The 15,589-nt window shown below is 38.1% G+C and overlaps 3 pseudogenes; 2 read left to right on the top strand and 1 right to left on the bottom strand.

Annotated features, from left to right (window-relative positions):
* Positions 1-1,446: 1,446 nt before the first annotated feature.
* Positions 1,447-3,251, bottom strand: LOC139809069 (baculoviral IAP repeat-containing protein 7-B-like; annotated as a pseudogene).
* An 835-nt stretch (positions 3,252-4,086) lies between these two features.
* Positions 4,087-6,925, top strand: LOC139808745 (uncharacterized; annotated as a pseudogene).
* Positions 6,926-7,348: 423 nt separating this feature from the next.
* Positions 7,349-9,135, top strand: LOC139825367 (exosome complex exonuclease RRP42-like; annotated as a pseudogene).
* The last annotated feature ends 6,454 nt before the right edge of the window (positions 9,136-15,589 follow it).

Genomic DNA, 15,589 nt, shown 5'->3' with positions numbered 1-15,589 from the left:
GCTTACAATACAATTCGAGTATTGTGTAAAAATTTAATAGTTTGATTATTGATTAATCTAGTTTTATACACACACGCGCTCTATAAAATTGCTCTAAACTACGCTTTAGAATTAAATTACACAGTAAAGTGCAAACATTATGCATATAATATTAATATTATATGCGTAACGTAAATATTAATAATATTGATATTACACATAATGTTAACGATAAAATCATTTTTGCTGTTTACATGTGTGTGCGTGCACGTGCGTATACCTATGCGTGTGAAAGTATTAAATCTATGTTAAAGACAGGAGAAAGATGTAAATAGCAAATATGGTTTCACCGTTAATATTATAGTCCACATTGTAACGTTTGGACTTTATTTTATGTAATTTAATTCTGAATAAGCGTAATATTTATAATTTTTTATAGAATTTATGAACATTAAAGGAATTATGCTGCAATAAATTTGAAGAAACTCCATAACATTATATAAAGTTCTAGTATAGGTTCTAGATGGAATGACTTCCATCGGCGCAGTATTGAAATACAGTAAATATGAGTATCACAATTGAATTGACATTTTAAATTTACCAAAACTCCCAAGCTCCCCAAGCTTGACGACCAATTTCAAATTTAATGTCTCCTACGAAAGATAGAAATGTCCTAAAAATCGTTGGGGCAGTTTACTTAAAATAGAATTGCCAGGATTAGGATAATCAAGCTCCCCACAAGCTTGACGACCAATTTCAAATTTAATGTCTCATACAAAAGATAGAAATGTCCTAAAAATCGTTGGGGCAGTTTACTTAAAATAGAATTGCCAGGAATAAAATAATCAAGCTCCCCACAAGCTTGACGACCGATTTCAAATTTAATGTCTCCTACGAAAGATAGCCCAGTTTCTCCGCACGAGCCCCACTCGTGCGGGGGGTGCAGTTTGGAATATAAAAATTCCTGTGATCAGGTGGACTCGAACCTGGTTCCTCGGGGTTACTGGCGCTTTACCACAAAACCACATTGCCACCCGTACGTTTCTATAATATAATAATAAATTTATAGTCTTGTAAATATATGTTGTAAACAAAACTATTAGTTTCGACGACATGAGGCGGCCCACACAGCCTGTACCGAAAGTTCAATGTACAGGAGAAAGCGACAAAGTAAAATCAAAACTCCCAAGCTCCCCAAAGCTTAACGACCAATATCAAATTTAATGTCTTCTCCGAAAGATAGCCCAGTTTCTCCGCACGAGCCCCACTCGTGCGGGGGGTGCAGTTTGGAATATAAAAATTCCTGTGATCAGGTGGACTCGAACCCGGTTCCTCTGAGTTACGAGTCCGGCGCTTTGTAATTGTCTATATACATATATACATATATACATAAATATATATATATATATATATATTAAATCATTACTCATCATATAATACTAATAACTAGACTTCATGTCGCGTTGCTATTTGTACTCGTCCAATATGGTGCCGCTTTATCTTTATCTTACATCACAATGTTTTTTTTTTTTTTCAGCAAATATGGAATTGGGGGAACAATATAAACTCGAAAACGTTCAAATAGCAACGTTCCGTTGCAGGTACAATCTATCTTTTATGATTTTAACGACTTCCTGTATTTGCGTCGTTCGATAGTTAAAATATAGAAATTTGTGATGTGCCATGTGTTTTACACACCGACTAACAATTTTGCAATATCGATTATATAGCCATATATATGTATATATATTTGAATATAGGAACATCTATTACTTCTTGTACAACGACTACAAAGTATATTCACGATTTGTTAATATTATAACGGAATACGAGATAGAATTGTGGTTTCAATAGAAAATCCTTTCTATTGAGAACCACGACAACCGTGAAGTTAATGTTTCATTAATGAGAGTTTCAACATTGTATAGTCTGTACCTGCTGATCGGTAGGCTACATGAGTCCTGTCATTCAGTTTTGTTCGAGAGTATCAGTTTTTATAATGATAAGTAGAAAATTTTACAGCAGAATCCGCGGATTATTTATCACATGGATAAAGACACTATGACATGTACGCTTGTACAGTACGTTCAACAGACTTACGAGATACGCCGCATATCTTCGTATTTTTCGCAAACTCCGCACACGCCGATGTCCGCACGGCATGAATACGATCCGTACTTCTCTAGTGTAGCAAATTTTGAATGATCTTGCATCCTTGTCGCATGGCTCGTCACCTTGGACAGATTGTTCTTCGCTGCTAGCCTCTCCTGATACGGCACTTACTTCTGTAGTATGAGTTTCTTCAGAATAGATCGAATTTTGAGAGCTTCCGCTAGCAATACTCTCAGCATCATTATCTTTCTCAATTTTCTCACCCAATTGCAGATGGTATATTTTCCTGAAAAAATAAATAAATAAATAACTTAAAATTAATTATTATACACACATTATAGTTATTATACATTCAACATAATTATTATTTTTTAAATAGATGGGAATATTTATTACAAGTATTGAAATATACAAATTGTACAATTCTAATAACAATAAATATATTTTGTTAAATACTCACTGCTTTTTGACGTACGTTCTCCCGGTAATGCTGCTTACAAATTCCGTCCCTTTAGTTAAAATCAGATAAGGACAGTATTCGAACCACTTGGCGTGCTCTACCCAGGGATCATCTTCTGGCTCCCAATCCTTTAATCCTCCACCACATTGTGATAGCACAATGTTTGATCGCCACTTCCCGTGTAATAGAAACCAGCAGTTGCTAGTGTCTCTTTAGTTTACGACATTGCTTTAGACCATCTGTCAAATGAGGATAATCTTGCAGCATAACTGGCATATTTGGGATGCTTCGAACGAAATAAGAAAAGGAAAAAAAACGACCGAGAAAACTTACATCTAACGTTCTGCATCGACAAACCGGGACTGCCGAGACTGCCGGTATCCGGGAGCGATCTCGTGCCTCCAGTGCCTACTGCGTCCGAACTGGTCCGCGCACGTAGATTCGCGAAACGGAGATCTTGAAGAGCGATTGAATACTGTCCTCGCGCTCGGAGATCTTGAACGCGACCGACGGATATCTTGCTCGCGAGGCAGATGAGCAACCGCGAACACGGAGACGTGCGAGAGACTCAGGCTCACTTGGGTTACTCGGGAATGACGCGATAGCGGGCACGAATTTTACATTTTACAATAAATTACAGAGGTACGAGGCGCGGGCGCGGTAGAGCCGCGTTCACAATGTATGTACGGCGCGGCACCATGATGGCCGCGAGCGGGGTCGATATCAGGATCGAACTCCCGGCGTTGATTTTATGAGAAATGATCCGACAACTCTCACGCTCGGTGATCGCGACGCTCGAGATAGAGGCACTCGCGAAAACCGGATTCGCGTCGTAGGACGGTTTCGCCGTCGACACGGGTCTTTCGCCAAGGATCACGCTACCGCACGCGGTGATCACGTGATCCGTCTGTGTGCGTCGTCCCCGCCGTCGTATTACGGGCGACGAAAACTCGGGAAAAGAGATGTTTCGCGCGACCACCAATCGAGCGTGTGCAGATCACGACAAAACTTGGGCGCACGATGCAACCCTTTGCACGGATGCACTGAATCCAATCGACCGGGTACGCGCGCGAAGAAAACTCGGCTCGCACTCTCCGTTCACGTGAACTGAAAAGCTATATCTGAGATGTTTCAAGCGGCGACCACCGACCGACCACTCGAGCGGGTGCGGTTCGCGATGAAACTATTACGGACTTCGCGCAATTACTTTCGGCACTCCCGATAATATAATTGCCACGAACGGCCAGCTCGACTTTCTCCTTAGCACTTAGCACGGCAGAAACGGAAGAGAGCGCGGATTCGTACCTCGCACCTCGTGCCTCGTATATCGACGTTCAACGACTAACGTATTACTTGCACGGATGCGCGCGCGCCGCACGGCGAGGCGAGCCGAGAGCCTCCGAATCCGGCCGAGTCACGTTCGGCCGCTCTCGCCGCCGCGCCGCGCGGCGAGTCGGGTCCGCGAATCCCCCCGAATCCGCCCGAATCACGTTCGGCCGCTCTCGCCGCCGGCGCGGCACGTCAGGCACGTGGCCTCTCTGCTTATGTACAGTTTACTTGCACCTGCCACACTCGAGTTGTCTCGTTTTCTCTCTCTCCCCAACGCCCAAATATACGTCCGTCCTATTTCAGATGCAGAAAGCGCTAGAAAGTGCAAGTAAAACAAACGGACCTAAAGGACGAAAGGGGTTCATAATACGTTACGGTCACACAAGGGAGAACAACACGCTGTTTACGAGCACTGTCAACTGGGATCAACTGGGATTAAACGACAAGAAAATTGACCGGTATAAATAATATTGCTTCTCTCCTTTCGCGGCGATTGCGCGACAATTAACCCTATACGTGATATTCTCAAGACGGATTTAATTTTTGTGAATTGTCATGAATTAAATGAATATATAGCTTACTCTATGTATATTTGAAGTTTTTAAAAGAAATATGTAGATATATCTACATGAAATCAGAGTGTTTATAAGATTGTAATTTTTGCAAGTTAAAAGACTGTTTTCGAATAAACCCCTCCGGCTTTTATTTAGATACTTTTATATATTTATAGTATCTTTTACTGTTAGATAAAAATATGTTGGGTCATTGGAACGTTTGCATATTCATTGTATTTTCTTACCCAGGAACGGAATCATTATGAATGAGGATGCAGATAATTTTGCGTGGACTCGCCAGCTCGAGTGTCCGTCGACAATATACAATGATTCGGTAAAGAAAATGTTCGTCTTACTTGTGTATCCATTACTATTTGTATCTATTTACTGGAGCTTGCCATGTTATCGACTTACCAATTTTTTCCTTTTTATCAGATTGTGCAAGGGAGTATTGGAGTTGTTATGGGAGGACATTTCCAATTCTGTGTTTCCTGCGGCCCAAGCCTGTAAAATAATAAAGAACATTTTACTGTACAAACTGAAGCATGGGTTGAACGACTCTGCAATTTCATCTATGAGAGAGTTGAATCAATTGAGATCTAAAAGCAGCACATTGAAACAACAGATATCTGCGCTGGAAGAAGAATATGAAGAACAAGACTATACTGTCAGGCAAAAAAGTAAGGTGAAAAGATGTTGATCCCGAGAATGTTTCAATACAATGTTAATAAGTTCCATAAAATTGTTAGTGCAACGATTGAAGGATATAAAGAGCAAGTGTTCGGTAACCAGTACGAGGAAGGATTTTCTCAAATTAAAACACGGCGAAACCAGCAAGCAACTGAAAGATTGCGGCGACATGAGACGAGTGTGCCAGCATTTAATGCCAAACACCTCTATGGACATAGATCAACAGAAATTAAGGGAGAATCTACATATGATAACAGATCTGCGTCGTTCAGCCATAGATAAGAAACGGGTAAATCTTATTTATAGAATATAAAATAATATTTGCATGTAAAATAGTATTGACGAAAATGACATTTTCCAATAACAGATATGGACAAAGGTATCGAGCTCTCTCATTGGTATTGGCGTACACCCGCTGTGGACACACTTGTATCAAACGCTGTCGCAAGATTTAGACACGTTAATGAAATTGGAGACCAAAAGCGACTTGGGCAGTTCGAGTGTAGTGGGCGAAAATATAGATATTGGTATCGCAAGAGCTTGCGGTCAATACATATCCACTATTTCGAAAGGCATATATCGTCTAATATTAGAGCTAACATGTACCAACAACGCTTAGTGGAATTCATTGAACTAATAGAGGTACCGTGAAAAGATTTCAAACTATGAGAAAAGATGATTGACAGAAAAATGAAATTAAGATTAATGCACACTTCGTCTTGCAGTCGTTAGCCCACGAAGATGTGAACACGTGGTTAGCTCATATTTAAAGCGAAAGAGAAGCTGCATTACGAATTGCAGAAGATAATGGCGTTACAGGTCGACAATTACGACGCGAAATGCGTGAAGAATGCGTTGGACATCGAACTGGATATGTTTTACAATATCTTAGATCTCAACGCTTTACGAAAAGTAATGTTGAAGGGAGATGTGGGACTATACAGGTTGGTATAAAAGTTTTTCACGTTAAATTTTACATTATTATCGTAAAGCTAATATATAATGAACAAATTTTCTCGCAGACACGCAATATGTGATCTCGACAAAGTCTTCATCACCTCAGTCAATCCGCAGTGCTCGAGGATCAAGCCTTACATCCCAATAATACAAATACCGATGTACTCCCTCATAGAATGCTATAAAAACGCGATTGCCAATATAGTTTACACGAGACTGCACTGTTCGTCGTCAACTGAGGAGATTGAGTGCGCAGATAAGTTAATGCCGTCACGAGAAAAGTGTAATTACAATAGTTTGGAGCTGCTGAATCTCGCCACAGTAGTTTGCGATCAGGCGCGCGAAGAGATCAAGCGCTTCGACGCAGTCCTGAGTGCTTGGTAAGTTAAACCGTCAAGATAATCTGACGTTACAGTTATTTTAACTTTAATCATGTTTTTAGGGCGAACCAAGATGTACGAGAAGCAATGGCACTCGACGAAACGACCGTGGACGGTGTGTCCTTTAAGGATTGGTTGCAGCGTTACAATTTATTATTATACATGATACAAAATAACAAGTGATCTATATATTGTAGTCTGTCGCCGATCATTTATATTATATTATTGTTACGTGTTCGAAGAATTTGTATCCTGACAACAAGGACCTGAATGCCTTGTACATACAAAACGGAGGGCAAACAATTCTACGTAAACGATTTTGACAAGTCCCCTATATAAATCTCAAAAACGCGATATCTTCCTTGTACAGTTATTATTTAATTTACATCGTTAAATGTCACTAAAATGAGAAACACGATGTTGTTAAAAAATGTCATTAGTAATAAATTGTCCTTATATTATAATTGTAATTGATGATTAACGTCCTATATCCCTCAGGTATATTTTAATTAAGTTAAATCAGCGATTAATTTGTCGATTAATATCATTTTATTAATACGAATAGAATTATTAATTTCCTGCCTAGAGAAAGATTTTTAGATAGATAAGAATTAAATATTTAAAGATAAATATTTAATTGGGCACAACGAATTATATAATTCGAAATTTTGCCGTGAGGAATTCTGCCGATCGAGTTTTCATCGAGTTAAACTGCCGCGTTCAGCAGACACAACTGTTGAGTTCGTCTTATCAACACTCTACGTTGATTGGTTGGTTCTAAAAGTAAGAGCCAATCACGTTCGACTGCTACTGAGCGGCTTGGACTGCTGATTAGAGTTTGGTCGAAGTCGCTCTTCGAAAAACGGACCAAACGCGCGGTCGCTCGTTGCTCGTTGTCGCTGCGATAGCGAGAATCGACTCACGCTGATCTGAGTTTCCGTAAAAGTGAGGTTACGTTGCCCTGTTACAGCAGTATAAACATAACAAGTACTCGACATTTATGATCGTGTTTCCGAGTTAGAATAGACGTTATATCGAGAAAGTCGGTTTCTGCGAGATGGCCGAGACTAGTTTGGGCGAGAAGACGTTTATTATTCATGGAGTCGACGTGAGTATATCCGTCAACAACAACACGTGCATTGCGTGCACTGAGTATCTTATACATTTTGTAACAATTAATTTGTTAATTTCAGCTTGACCTAAGAAATGACGGTCGATCCAGGTATCAGTATCGTTCTATTGAGATCGAAACCAGGTTGATGAAGCTCGCGCATGGATCAGCGAGATTACGCATAGGCAACATCACGGATGTATTGGTCGGCGTGAAACTGGAGCTGATCGACACGCCGTACGCCGTATGCCGAAAGACTTTTTCGTAGACTGGTAGTCGGATTCTCGATTAACGTTGAGTGACTTATTTTTGATTGTCTTCTCCAGCTCCGCTAACGCTACACCGGCATTCGAAGGTAAAGGCAGGGACGATTTGGCGACTGAGATAAGTAACGTCCTTTCCATGGCTTATCAGACGCCAGATGCCTTCGATTTGAAACAGCTGTGTATAATACCTCATAAGAAGTGTTAGAAAATGTACGTGGATATCTTGGTAAGTACTATCAGACGATACATGACTGGATGCGACCGCGCTTAGAAGTCTGCTTCATTGCTCCTTCACCTTTCCAGATCCTTCAATGCGGCGGAAATCTATTCGACGCTGTGGGTGCAGCGGTGAAGGCGGCGTTGTACAATACTGAAATTCCGAGGGTGATCACAGCAATGCTCGACGGTGGCGAGCCGGATATTCAGGTGTCGTACGATCCTTACGACTGTATCAAGCTGGATGTCACGAATTATCCATTGGTAGTAATAGTATGCAAGGTATGCAATAATCTTTAAGCATTATTGTAAAATAAATGAGTTGATATGGTAGCAGATTACGTTTTCTATAAAAAAAGATACCATTTTTTCTTATTTTTGTAACTTTTTGTTAATTACTTTGTACATTTTCGGCAATTAAGATTCAGTGTTAAATTAATAAAAATGTTAAATGCTACGCTGAAAAAAAACCTTTTCTCTAACAGATTGGAGACAATTTCGTGATAGATCCAACGTTGGAAGAAGAATCCTGCAGTGCGGCTAGTATCCTCATGTCCGTGATGCCAAATGGCAAGGTGACATCCGTGGTCAAACTAGGATACGATAGCTTGCTGCCTAGTACCTTGATTAAGATGTTGCAGGTGATATAACAGTCCCTGTATATATTGATTATTACACGCTGTGGTTGAAGGCGAACTATTCAGGATTTGCCTTTGAATCTGGATTTTCGATTTTACAGTTTGGAAAGGATATCGGTCTCAAGCTAAACGAAACACTTATGAAAGGATTAGAGGAGGAAAATAAGCTCGGCCAAACGAAACCTATATTTGGCTTTCTTAGATAACGCGCGCGTGGACGTTGTCATGGACTTCAGAAGATACAAATATATTTTTTTTAGATTCTTAATTGTGGACTTGTTAAGTTGCGCAGTATTTCTCGTTATTTATACAACTGCTAATGTTACGGTGTAACTGTGTTATTTTTAGGGCGGGGGGGGGGGGGAACAGTCTGGTCTAACGCTACTTTTTGATGTAAAACAAATTGTAAATTTTAAATTGTAATAAAGAAATTGTACATGCTACATGTTAATTATATTATTGTAAATTCCATAACAAAATAGTAAATAAAGTATAATAAAAGTAAAGTAAAGTATAATAGTATAAATAGTAAATATATTTTATTGTCATTCCATAACAATAAAATAGTAAAGACAAGAGGACCGTCAATTAAAGTTGGCGGGGGTGATGGAGGGCCTGTACAAATTGATCTGTTTTTACCGGACGAAATTTTAATCAAATCTTGAAATAAAAATTAATTTAATACAATATACATGTACATATGTATGTATATGTATACTTTAATGCACGGCATTATTTTCTAAGAATTAAACGATAAACGATTTTAGAATACACTTGCAAAATGCTATATAACGAAAATAGGAAGCTCTGAATTCTAATGCGCGGTACTATGAACGATTTTCGAAAAATATGTATACATTAATATGATGCTTTAATAGTTAATAATTGCGTATTAATTAAACAAACAAATTAGCTAACAAGTTATTTGCATTATAATGTTATTTTGTATTGTAAGATACTATTTCGAGAAAAATATGCGTTATGGATTATCTTCTTACTTTGCTTATGTTTTATCGCGGGAATTATTTGGAATTAAAACGAATATAATTAATAAAAAGAACAATAATTCAACAAAATGTGTATTTTAATGTCGGTTTATAATTAGAGAAAAAGTTGGATTTGATTACGCGTGAGATGCACGAAACAAAATAAAAATTGTTAAAAGTACATATTCTCTATTAAGTGGTTAGGCGAAAATGGCGATTCTCAGCGTCGAAAATTCGCGTTTAAAGGCTCCTGCAATTTTATGTGCTTCCACCTTAAATCGACAAAAGTATCAGCATAGCATGTTAAGCAAGGAGGTTGACGGAGGTATTCTAAACGAGGGTGATGCCTCCCCACATTGCCTCCGCTTAGTCACGCTGCTATTGGTCAAAGCGCAGGAACCTCTGACCCCTCTAAGCATACCTGCCAGCGCTCTGATTGGCCGTAGGCTGGGCATCCTCGTCGCGCGCCCGGCGCGCCGTTCCAATGGCGATGGGTAATAGTGGGGGTAGGCGTGCCGCTGCCGGAATATCTCCTGCAACTTCCTTGCTCATCATGCTTCCCGCGTAACAGGAGCGATTTCTGAGGAATTACAAACGACTGCAAACTCGTTTTGCCGCTGCGCGCTGTTCGAATATCTCCTGCAACTTCCTTGCTCTTCATGCTTCCCGCGTAACAGGAGCGATTTCCGAGGAATTACAGACGACTCCAATCTCGCGATTCTCGCTTTTCTCACAACTAAAAAATTTTTTCATAATTTTTATGATCTTTCAAGCGTCTCGACGAATACATAATATATTTCTCGCTATTACTTAATAATAATTTAAATTAATATTGTATTGTTTACTAAATTACTAATGTATTTAATAATAACCCTTGCTTATTAAAAGACACAAGTGCACAGCGATATGCACATATGTAGAATTCACGCGCACGTAAAATATAGCAACATATTTTGCAAGATTAGCAATACATATAACAAATTGGGATCAACTATAATGTATGAACATGTTTTCTTCAAACAACAAAGTGTTCTTTAAATATTTTAACATACAATCTGTTTTATTAATTAATAAATACAAATTAAATATTACAAATACTATTTTATAAGCAAGACAACTTTCGCCCAATTAATCAATTTTGTCGGTATATGAATAGTATGCATTTTTATTTATTTGAAATATGTTATACCCTGTTAGTGATTTTATCGAACTTACGATTAATAAAAATACAAAGAAAATATTAACATTATATACAATGTTAGTGCTAATAAATGACACATTTATCAAAAATTTAAGAATAAAAAATTTCGAAACGTTACCGAATAAAGGTAACTGGCGAGAAGAACGGAGTTTCCTAAATCATCAGCGTACGGAATTAAACAATTGTTAATTAAAAAGTCCCGTTATATTTGATATATCCTCTTCAGACAAAGCATGCTCTCTTTCAAATAAAATTATAGAGGATAAAGAATTTTAGAAAGCTGTTGCATAATGTTAGCGAACGAGAAAGAAATAACGCTGAATGATATCGGGCGGTAGTTGGAGAAAAAGAAAAACTCCGAAATGCGACGAACTCTTTAGCGTCTAATTTTGTTCGAGATAGCATGATTCGCATTAAAGGGTACGTAGCGATGTTAAAATAAACGTATTTCTCGAAATTTCTTTAATGCGTTGTCGTGCACACGCCGCGCGCCGGCATGTCCGGACTCGGCGATCTAGGTCAAGGCTATTTAGAAAGAAAATCAATAATGTACAGCTGCTCGTCAAAAGTAGGTCAAGGCCATGTGTCGCTGGCTTGGCGCGAAAAAGTTTTCCTTATCGTTTATCGCAAATATCTATGGGCTACCACCCAAGATATAGAGATGATTCGAAAAGGACTGTTTAGTTTATACTCTGATGCGCTATTGGAATATCTAGCGATTTTGTTACTAACACGTACGTCCTTCCATTTATTTAACATGATAAAGCGCGCGCGTGGCGTAAAAATCGAACGCCAAATGATTTCATAAAACGCTTATATCTCGTAAATGATAGAAAGATGATTTGAAAAAGACTTTGTACTTTATACTTTGCCCTATTGGTATATATTACTCAATTATATTACTCGCAATTATGTACTTTCGTTTACGCTTACCTACCTATATATCTCGGCAACCGCAAACGATAGAAAGATGATTTAACTATCACTCGTTAGTTTGAAATCTGCTCTATTGGACGTAGTCATTATTAATACTGCCAATTTTACAGTTTCAATTACTAAAACGAGAAAGTGCGCAAGATCTTAACGAAACGTGCACCGAGCGACTTTTTATTTTATTTTAACATTTTAGAGCTTCGACTTTCTCACCGAGAGCCGCCGGATGGTATTCTTGGCTATAATACACATTTCTTGTTGGCTAGCATTCTAAAACTCTTTATCGTCTAATATTGTTCGAGAGAGTATGCTTCACATTAAAGGACACATAACAATATTTAAATAAACTTATTTCTCGAGATTTAGTCGGTGTCGCGTATTGTATATTTCAGAGCGCCGATCTTCGGATATACGCGACACCGACTTAATATCTCGAGAAATACGTTTATTTTAATATCGTTATGTGTCCTTTAATGCGAAGCATACTCTCTCGAACAATATTAGACGATAAAGAGTTTTAGAATGCTGTTGCATATATAATGCTAGCCAACGAGAAAAAAGAGCTACGAATGCCGTCGCTCGCACTCGGTGGGAAGGTAGACGGTCCGAAATGTTACAAACGACACAAAACAAATATCGAGAAATACATTCATCTTATAATTGTTATGTATCCTTTAATGTGAGACATGCTCTCTCGAACAAGATTAGACGAAAAAGAGTTATAGAATGCTGTTGCTGCATAATGCTAGTCAACGAGAAAAAGGAGCTACGAATGCCGTCGCTCGCGCTCGGTGGGAAGGTAGACGGTCCGAAATGTTACAAACGACACAAAACAAATCTTGAGAAATACATTTATCTCATCATTTTCATGTATCCTTTAATGTTTAATGTGAGGTATGCTCTCTCGAACAAGATTAGACGATAAAGAGTTATAGAATGCTGTTGCATAATGCTAGGCAACGAGAGAAAGAAGCTTGTAGTTCGCTCAATGAGAAAGTCGGAGCGCCGAAAATGCGACAAATGACACTAAAAAAACTCGAGAAATGCGTTTGTTTTATCATTGTTATCTGTCCTTTAATGTGAAGTATGCTCTCTCGAACAAGATTAGACGATAAAAGGTTATAGAATGTTGTTGCATAATGCTAACCAACGAGGGAAAGGTATAGCGGAGGGTGCCGTCGGGCGACATTCGGGAAGATAAAAAACTCTGCAATATATGTATATGCGAACGACAAAGAAGGAATCTCGAGAAATACGTTAATTTTATTATTGTTATCTATCCTTCAATGTGAGGCATGCTCTCTCGAACAAGATTAAACGATAAAAGATTATAGAATGATGTTGCATAATGCTAGGCAACGAGAGAAAGAAACTTGTAGTTTGCTCAATGAGAAAGTCGGAGCGCCGAAAATGCGACAAATGACACTAAAAAAACTCGAGAAATGCGTTCGTTTTATCATTGTTATCTGTCCTTTAATGTGAAGTATGCTCTCTCGAACAAGATTAGACGATAAAAGGTTATAGAATGTTGTTGCATAATGCTAACCAACGAGGGAAAGGAGCTACGAATGCCGTTGTATAGTTCGCTCGGCGAGAAAGTTAGAGCGTCGAGAATGTGACAAACGATATAAAGAAATCTCGAAAAATATATTCATCTAATCACTGCTATGTATCCTTTAATGCAAAGTATGCTCTCTCAAGCAAGATTAAACGATAAAGAGTTATAAAATGCCTTTGCGTATATAATGCTAGGCAACGAGAGAAAGGAGCTATACGAATGCCGTCGCCCGATGCTAAACGAGTCTCAGAAATTATACGTTGACACAACGCTAATTTGTTTCATGAGCTTGTTAATCTCTATTAAATAATTGGAAATTTTTTATCAAAGTAATGTAAGTTATATCTTGCTGTTCCTAGAAAAACACATGCATTACGGGTTTTTTCAATTTGCTACGGTGCCATGATCACCGTGGGAAATGAGTTGAAGCGTTTTACGTGCCGCATAAGCGTCACGTAATTGTAATTTAAACAAATATAATTAATAAATATACTAATAATAAACGAAATTTCGTATTTTAGTGTTTATAGGTTAAATTTAAACAATTAAAAGAATTTGATCACGTATCGTAGAGATGCACAAAAGATCATAACAATGGTTGAAAGTACATATTTTATTTATTAAGAGGTTAAGTAGGCGAAAATGGCGATTCTTAGCGTCGAAAACTCGCGTTTAATTCGGCAAAAGTATCAGCATAGCATGTTGAGCAAGGAGGTTGACGGAAATATTCTAAACGAGGGTGTTGCCTCCCCACATTGCCTCCGCTTAGTCACGCCGCTATTGGTCAGAGCGCGGGAGCTTACTGCCTTTTCTGTGCATACCAGCCAGCGCTCTGATTGGCCGTCGTGGTCGGCTGGACTGGGGATCCGTACCGCGCGCCATTCCGACGGCGGTGGATAATAAGTGGGGGTAGGCGTGCCGCGCGCGCTGCCGAAATATCTCCTGCAACTTCCTTGCTCATCATGCTTCCCGCGTAACAGGAGCGATTTCTGAGGAATTACAAACGACTGCAAACTCGTTTTGCCGCTACGCGCTGTTCGAATACCTCCTGCATGCAATTCCTTGCTCTTCATGCTTCCCGCGTAACAGGAGCGATTTCTGAGGAATTACAGACGACTCCAAACTCGCGATTTTCGCTTTTCTCACAACTCAAAAAATTTTTCATAATTTTATGATCTTTCAAGCGTCTCGACGAATACATAATATATTCTCGCTATTACTTAATAATAATTAATATTAATATTGTATTGTTTACTAAATTACTAATGTATTTAATAATACCCTGCTTATTAAAAGACACAAGTGCACAGCGATATGCACATATGTAGAATTCACGCGCACGTAAAATATAGCAACATATTTTGCAAGATTAGCAATACATATAACAATTGGGATCAACTGTAATGTATGAACATGTTTTCTTCAAACAACAAAGTTGTTCTTTAAATATTTTAACATACAATCTGTTTTATAATTAATAAATACAAATTAAATATTACAAATACTATTTTATAAGCGAGACAACTTTCGCCCAATTAATCAATTTGTCGGTATATGAACAGTATGCATTTTTATTATTTGAAATATGTTATACCCTGTTAGTGATTTCATCGAACTTACGATTAATAAAAATACAAAGAAAATATTAACATTATATACAATGTTAGTGCTAATAAAAACACACTACCAAAAAATTAAGAATAAAAAATTTCGAAACGTTACCGAATAAAGGTAACTGGCGAGAAGAACGGAGTTTCCTAAATCATCAGCGTACGGAATTAAACAATGTTAAAAAGTGCCGTTATATTATAAAGCATGCTCTCTTTCAAATAAATTATAGAGGATAAAGAATTTAGAAAGCTGTTGCATAATGTTAGAATACTCTGAACATATTAACTTCCGCAAATTTGGAGATATCTATCTATTTCTAAGTTTTATTATATTTTTCAGTCTTTCTACCCCTATTTCATATATAATTCTTTTAAATTCGGTTGATTAGACTTAGCTTTATATGCGATCAAAGTTATGGATCTTTGATCGCGTATAAAGCTGGGTCTAATCAACCAAATCTTAAAAAATTATATATGAAATAGGGGTAGAAAAGACTGAGAAATATAATAAAATTAGAAATAGATCGATATCTTCAAATTTGCGGAAGTCAGAATAAACACGGACATCAAATCAGCACATACACATATATACGTACGGACATGCGATTT

This window comes from Temnothorax longispinosus, chromosome 2 (assembly GCF_030848805.1).
Source record: "Temnothorax longispinosus isolate EJ_2023e chromosome 2, Tlon_JGU_v1, whole genome shotgun sequence".
Classification (NCBI taxonomy): Eukaryota; Metazoa; Arthropoda; class Insecta; order Hymenoptera; family Formicidae; genus Temnothorax; species Temnothorax longispinosus.
This window is presented reverse-complemented; position numbering and strand designations above follow the sequence as displayed.